At 36.9% G+C, this 7,897-nt stretch overlaps 1 protein-coding gene across 1 annotated transcript in view; it reads left to right on the top strand.

The window, feature by feature from the left end:
* The first annotated feature begins 5,451 nt into the window (after positions 1-5,451).
* DCN (decorin) overlaps positions 5,452-7,897 on the top strand; it is a 41,993-nt gene continuing 39,547 nt past the window's right edge. The window contains exon 1 of the mRNA XM_049626079.1: positions 5,452-5,660. The gene's annotated coding sequence lies outside the window, so the exon portion shown is untranslated. The remainder of the gene's footprint in view (positions 5,661-7,897) is intronic.

The following is a 7,897-nucleotide window of genomic DNA, read 5'->3' as shown; positions in this document are numbered from 1 at the left end:
TTCTCGCACCGGAGTCACCATCAAGGCTACAAATCATTTTCGTACCCTAAAAGTTGAATTCATATAAGATGGTCAATTCCTTATGAGTTTTGCAGACATCCAGAGCTTTACGTAGCTTTATTTTGATGGTGACTCTTCTCCATTTAAAGAATGTTCTCCCAGGAGAGAAAGATGCCTGTAAAGAAGTTGACTCCGTCTTTGCTTACATGACAAAAGCATCTGGTTAGGATGGCAGAGAACAGCGAGGGGAGGGCATGGCTTCTTCCAGCCTCAGCTCTGTGCTTTTAGAGTTGATTATGCGAGGGGCATCTAGGTGGTTCAGTCAGTAGAACATGTGACTTTTGATCTTGGGGTTGTGAGTTCCAGCCCCACATTCGGTGTAGGGATCACTTAAAAATACAATCTTACAGAAATTGATAACAAGAATGGATTATGCTAGTGCCTCGATGATAGGGTTATCATGAGTCTTACCTGAGATAATGCATTGAAAGAACACAACCAAGAACCGGTGCTCCAAACATTCGTCCTTAATATATCACAGCAGCCTCCTGGGCAGTGGGCCTATTTTCACCATGTCCATCTGCTCGTTACTAAGGTATTAATACAGCAAGACTAAAGCAAGAACTTCCTTGCTAGTTTCCTTGATTCTAGTTTCAACACCCTGCAGACACTTGTTAGCGTTGATCTGCTAAAATAGAACTTTCATCACGGTATTACCTCATCCAAATACCTTTGATAACATCCAGCCGACAACACATTAATTGGTAGATATTAATCACCAAGTGGGTTTGGTGAGCAAATGAATGAGTAAACGAGTGCCCTATGGGAGACTTTCAAGTCTTTTCACAAACCCAACCTTCATGTCTTACCTCAGCTCCTGTTAGTTACGACCATACACAGGGACATTCATTTACTGCGTGACTTCAACATGTCAGACACCGTGGCAGTTGTTGAATATTCAAGGATGACAAAAGGGCCCATGGCTTCTTTGAAAGAAAACATCCACTTAAGCCCCATTGATTTATTTATTGTCTCTCGCCTTCCCATTGCCAAGATTTTGATAGCGTTGTTCTGTCAGGCTAAAAAGCTCTCTCTCTTCTTTCACATTCTTTTTGGCCTTCAGGATTCAGCTCAAATTGTACCTTGTTCTCCATAAACACTTACCTAACTATCCATGTGTAAAATGATCTCTCCCCCACCCCTCCTCTGCCTTCCTAAGACCGTTATTTTTAATTATATCATACTTTACTTTGCCTAGGAATTATAATTATATAATGCACTATCAGTTTCATGGTGTGATAACTCTAAAATGCTATTAAATATATATATTTAAATAAATATATATTCAATATATATAGGTAGATTATGTCCTATCTCCTTACCGATGTGAGTTCTTTAAGGTCATGCCTTTCACATTGTCCTTTTTATTTCCTGGTATCTTCCATAGCACCTAGTATTAATATTTTCTCACATGGTGATCCCTCAGTCAGTATTTGCTGGTTGATTGATCAATTATTTGCTAAGTTATGGGAAATTTCCTATGTAACAGAAAGGTATGTTCTTTGTTCACACTACCAGATATTTAATCAATGTTGACTTGTTGTTTCAGTACAAACTACTTAATTTATGAAAACAATAAAAATCCCTTGACTGCCATTGATAAACGAGATGCTCCTGAGTGTTCAAGAAAAGAGGCAGAGAATTCAGGAATTGAATACATCCCTGTGGTAAAAGAGAGCTACATATCTCCATAATTTTTCCTTATCGTCATTCATAACTTTCCATGTCCCATGTTTATTCCTATTACCGTTTCATTGCTCAAGTAGAGATTCTTCACCTAGAGTCTCTGGATCCTTATGAAGTCCATGAATGCCTTTCAGCAGGACATAGAACCTAGAAAAGATGTTATGCCTAAGTCAAGGCAGACAGTTATTTAGCTATATGTACTAACCTACTTTAAACCTCCCTGCAAACCTATGAAGTAGGTAATAATATGCTTATCCACATTTTATAGATTAAAAACCTGAATGTCAGAGAGGTTCGGTTATTTATACAAGGCACAAGTACACTGAACATGATGGTGAGGGGTCTGGGGAGTGGAGGCTTGCGGGAAAGAAAGATGGCCAAGGTCATAGTTTTCTACTACCAGATTGTGTTTCAAGCCACCTGGCATTCAAGGCTGTCCTGAACTTCACCGGAGGCTTCTTTCTTCGCTAAAGAAAAAATACCTGTCCTGGGTAACAAAATAAAGCACCAGATAGTCCATTCCAGCCCCTGACCTGACTTTGAAGAGTCAGTCTAAGAATAAACCAGGCACATCAGGTTTGTGAAGATAACCACTTGTTTCCAGACCTCTTAGAAAATAAAAGGGTGTCCAAAGGAGACCTTTCTAAATTCTGGCATGTTTCACATCTTTAATATACAGGTACAATTTAAATCACTTGTATTTGATGTTGGTGAAGAAGAGTGACTAGCCTTGAAATGAACTTTGACAACATGTAGAATATAGTTACCCTGTTAACTAGTGGGTTGTCAGTAGAAATCATAGTTTAAGTGTCTTTAACAGCAGATGTGGTATGTGCTCTGAATTTGAATATTTCGAATAATTATAAGGCAGCCAAGGTTTCAGTAAACCCTACCCCCAAGCATTCCAAGCCAGGGTAAGTTTCGGCTGCCTGCACAAGCACTACTTCTAGCCTCAAAAGTGTTCCATTTCCCACTAGATTGCAAGATACCTGGATTCTGATGATAGCCCCGTGGCATCTTTGTGACTTAACTGCATATGACTTTATTGTGTCTTAGGGTCTCCTACCTAAAAGTGGGTGTGACAGTATGCAACTTAACATCTAATTAAACAACAAATTTTATATTTTAAAATGTTTATTTATATATTTCTGACATAGAGAGAGAAAGAGAGAGAGAGAGATCGTGTGAATGTACAAAGGACAGAGAGGGAGAGGGAGAATCCAAAGCAGGCTCCATGCTGTCAGCATAGAGCCTGACATGGGGCTCAATCTCACCATGGTGAAATCATGACCTGAGTCAAAACCAAGAGTCAGATGCTTAACCGACTGAGCCACCCAGGCACCCTAGAACAGATTTTAAATCAGACGATGTTGGTAAAATCCTTGGGGTTTTAGAAGTGGGGTTCTTACTGAAATTTAAAAAAAAAAAGAGGAAAGATTTGTTCTTGCACAAATACAAAGTGTAGAAAGAATTGTAACTTGGTCACAGATCTTAAACTAGTCTGCAAAGACATGTTGCCCAAGAATTTTGCTAATTAGTTTTTTATATCTTAAGAGTTTGATCTTTCTTAAAATCTAGTCCAGTAATGGAAAGCTAGATTAGGTTCAAGAAGAACTGGGTATTAGTTTCTGTTGTGCTTCTTACCAGCTAGCTCTGTGAACTTGGGCAGATCATTGGACTTCTGTTTTTTAATCTGTAAAATGGAAAGAATAAAGATGATTTCCCTTGCTCATCACAAAGGATTGCTGTGAAGTACATCAGAACAAAAAAAGCTAACATTTATGGAGAGTTTAATTAACTGGGACATGTTCTGAGTTGTATGCTTTATGTATATTGCTTTATTTAGTTTTCTCTCCAATGTTTCTCTCCAATTTGAGTTAGGTAATAATTTTTACCTATCATACAGATATGGGAACTGAGACTCAGATGTTAAATATTGTCTGAATTCATACACTTACCATCAGAAGAAAGAACCCAGATGTGAACCATAACCAAAATGTCTCTGCTTTATGAAAGTATCTACATATCGAGATAATGTGTCGTCTTTTCCATTGCCTTTCCTACTTCTCCTTAATATCCTTATCCTCCCACCCCTTTCTCTCTCTTCAGCAACAATTATCGCCATTATTCATTATATACTCTGTGGTAGGGTTGAGTTTTGATAAGGATCAAACCAGGACTGGGCAAAACAATAATCATGGTGGAATCCATAGCCAAAGATCTGACTGACTTTATGTGGTCATTCACCAAGTGTTTCTTGAGAATTTACTGTATACCATGACTGTGCTTGGGTGCGAGCACTCTACAAAAGAAAACGATGTGCTCCCTCCCTTGGGGTAAGACACATACATAAAAAGCTACAATACGAAGAAGAAGGGATTACCTGTATATGAAAGAAATAGATACAAGAGGAGTTCAAGAGGAAAATGTAATTGATTCCACATAAGGGGATCATGGACTTTGCACCAATGTCCAGGGAAAATAATTCTTGGCTTTTTTCTAAGTGATCCAAATAACTGGGTATGTGGTTATTAGATGTCAAAGAGAGGAGGTGTTGGGCAGGGAGTTGTAAAATTAAGGGAGGCTGGTCTTGGGAAACAAGGAAAAATATCATGTGACAGCACCCCTCCCCTCCTTTAGATATCCACTCAGGAATTTAATTCCTTCAAGTTTCATTAAGGCAGAAGTATTTACTGTAGAATTGTGTAGTTGGATGGCTAGAGGAGGGGAGGGGAAGGTGGAGGAGGGGAGGGTTAACCTCTCATGTTTCACAGATGTGGATTTCAAGTTTCCACCTGGTAACAGCCTAGGGGCCATGGCATAAAGATACAAGTCAAAACATAGAGACACAGAGGAAAAGAATTAAAGAGCATCCAGCAAGGGAATTAAGAAAAACTCAAAAAAGCTTTCCAGTGGCTAAATAAATATCTTTCCTTGTGTTTACATTTCCTTTTTGCTATTTACTGAAATTTGAAAAGAGCCATAGACTTTGTTGCCTTTTCAAAATTCTGGATTATATAAAAGTGTGGTCCATGAAAATCAAAATTTTCATATACAGGCTAAATTAAAATGAAACCCATTTCTGGTATCTATGTGTTTTATTTAGAAAAATAGAAAGAAACCTAAAGGCTGGTAAACAACAAGAGAGATTATAAACTATGAGTAAGGAAATAATAACTACGTGATATTCTTCACATAAAAAATCATGACTTTTTTCCAGGACACTAGAAATATGTTCAAAATACACAGGAAAACTCCACAGCTGAGTACTTGAATTTGTGCAAACAGCCCAAGGCAAGTAAGAATCTGAATGAAAATTTTCACCTAAATCACTCATTTATTTCTGCAGACCACATTTAAAATAACTACAAGATTAATTTCGTTCCATTTGCTGGATTTACACATCCTGATAGCAAGAAAAACTGTCATTTTGGAAGTATAAATGCTTCTTATAAACAAGACTAGAAAGGGTGGCTAGTGCAGTGAGGTTGGGGGTGGGGAAGCAAACCCTTTAGCTACAATGTTTTAGGGAAATGAATCCACACAATAAAACAAATTTCAAATCAAGTTGCCCCTCTACCACATAAGCAGTTTAGAATCTTAAGCAGATGCAAAAGGAATAAAGCAAATGGGGAGAAAAAAGGTCGATAAACTTTCTGGCTGCAATACAAGAGACATATCATTACCATATGATCTAATGTGGGTGTCAGCCGGATTGTGTTCATTGAGGGAAACCTTATTTTTTAACCGTGCTATGGAGTAGAAGCAGGAGGTTTTCAACCTAGTGACAGTCACAGAGCAGCACCTACCCCCTCCTCCTTTCCACACCTGCAAACTCTTTTGCTGGGGCTGAATATTTAGTGTAATTACATCTCAGCTTTGAGGGCTCCTGTGGCAAATCCCCGGATTAAAAGGTATGGTTTTCAATAATTGTCCTGAACTCTGCTACAGACTAATAAAACTTCGATCAAGTTGAGAGCAAAAAGGAATTGTTTGGTGAGAAAAAGGAAAGAAAAAAAATCGTGCTAAACTTTTGATAATCTTTATGCAGCATTTTAAACAAGTATTGCTTGAAGACAGAAGTTAAATATTTGGTAAAATGGTTGAATGCATTGTTTTAGTTCTTTCTGTTCTTGCAAAGATGTTTATTAAAAAAACTGTAACCTAACACCATGAGTATCTATATTGATGTATTTTGTATTTGTACTAATGAAATGTTTTACCTCTTTAGAAAGTATTTATAAAAAAGTATTCTAGATCAGCATCGAATTTGTAGTTGGGTTATATGTATGTATTTAAGGATTTAGTCCCCTCCTGAATTCTTGCATATGTTCAGAACTTTTAAAACCTCAGTGATGTGAACTCTGGTGGTGAGCTGCAGAAGTTAAATGCATATTTCTACAACCTAGAAAAGAACAGAAATTATCATCACAGAGGTGAAAATAAATATTGCAAATATTATGCTGTTTATTAAAGAAAATCTCACAGTTAGCTACATAATTCCTTACAGGGAAAGATAAGACCCAGTCAGTTTTCTCAATGCAAATGAAATTGTATTGTAAGATACATCACTAGGGTGTAGGTTATTTTTCTTGCTAATTTCAAAAGAGGGTACCACCGATGACCACTGGTTAAGTGGGCTCCCAGTGACATAAATTCCTGTGGCTTTTGCTTTTCCTATTGCTATTTTGACCAGAAAAAGAACCAAATGCCTCCTATAGCAGCCCTTATTTGTGGATAAATGCCTTTTTTATTGTCTATTTTTAAATCATTTCTGTTATTATTGGGGTTTTCCATTCACCTAGTGCTGGGGGATTTTTATTTTTGTCTGTAGTTATAGTTTTACTAATCTCCTGAGGGTTAAATTTGGATTTTGAAAGTCACACCAAAGGCATAAATGACATCCTACAAATGGTGATCTGAATTACATAGTGAATTTAATGGGCTGAAGTAGTTTAAGGAGACAGAAATTATTATTTTTGATGAAACACTTAGAAAGTGGGGCAAGTAGCTTTAATGCAGTAGTGACATTATACCTAACAATTAGCAGGTAAGAAGGAGTCATACATTTTGAGAATGCTTAAAACAATTTCAAAGAAACTTGGGAAATATAATATGTCAGTAAATAATCTTCTGGGTTCCACAGGGCAACTGCTATTTTGTGCTTATTTTTCTTATATACTAAGGAAGGAAAAATGATTAAAAATTATTCATATCAATAGCCTCCACTAATTGTTTTAAGATGCTGCATCTTCAAGTATGATGACAGTAATTTAAAGAAATAATCTCCTGGGGGAATTTGTATAAAGTTACTTGACATATTCTTCTCCAGGACATTCAGGGTTAAAATGCACACACACACACACACACACACACACACACGCACATGCACACACATCAAAGTGATATAATATAAGTAATGAAAGCTATAAACTTCCTGTTTGTGTTCAGCTTTAACCAAGAAAAATATTGTGCAGAGAATTTGCACCATTTTAACAAGAGGAAACACATATAAATGATAATATTCCTCTGAGCTCATGTTCAACATTTCTTTTTTTGAGTTAGTGAAACAACCAGGCATTCTCTGCTCTGGAGAAAAGATCAAAAGGCAACATCTGCGTTAATTCGCATTGCTATTTATTAAATCTGCAATTACTTTGCTTCATTTTTCTCCTAAAATTGTAAGATATTAAATATGCAAGGCTAGCAAACTGTGGTAAACCGTAAACATTGCATTTTAATGTGAAACAGACCAAAAACCACTCCCTGAGATCCAGTCCAAGGAAACACTGCCAAAACAATAGGGTCTCCGTAAAAAAGCTATGCAGTAAATGAGCGGGAATATACTCCTAGAGAAAACCTGATACCAAATTTAAAGGGGCAGCGTGAATAATAAACTTTGTGGTATTTTTTAAATGAAAAGCCACGACCCGTTCTGTATATGTGCTGCCTTATACACACCTCAGTAATAAGTAGAAACTAAGAACAAAAGTGTAAGAAATCCAAAAACTGTTTTTTCCCTCTCTAGTGGACCTAGCCAAGAATTTCCAGAAGATACTTAGATACCTTAAGGTCAGGGCATATAAAGTTGCTTGTTTTGTTGTTGTTGTTTGTTTTTTGGGTTTCTTTCTTCCTTCTTTCTTTCTTTTTT

The sequence above is a fragment of the Panthera uncia genome, chromosome B4, assembly GCF_023721935.1.
Source record: "Panthera uncia isolate 11264 chromosome B4, Puncia_PCG_1.0, whole genome shotgun sequence".
Classification (NCBI taxonomy): Eukaryota; Metazoa; Chordata; class Mammalia; order Carnivora; family Felidae; genus Panthera; species Panthera uncia.
Note: the sequence above shows the minus strand (reverse complement) of the source record. Positions and strands in the feature narration are given on the sequence as shown.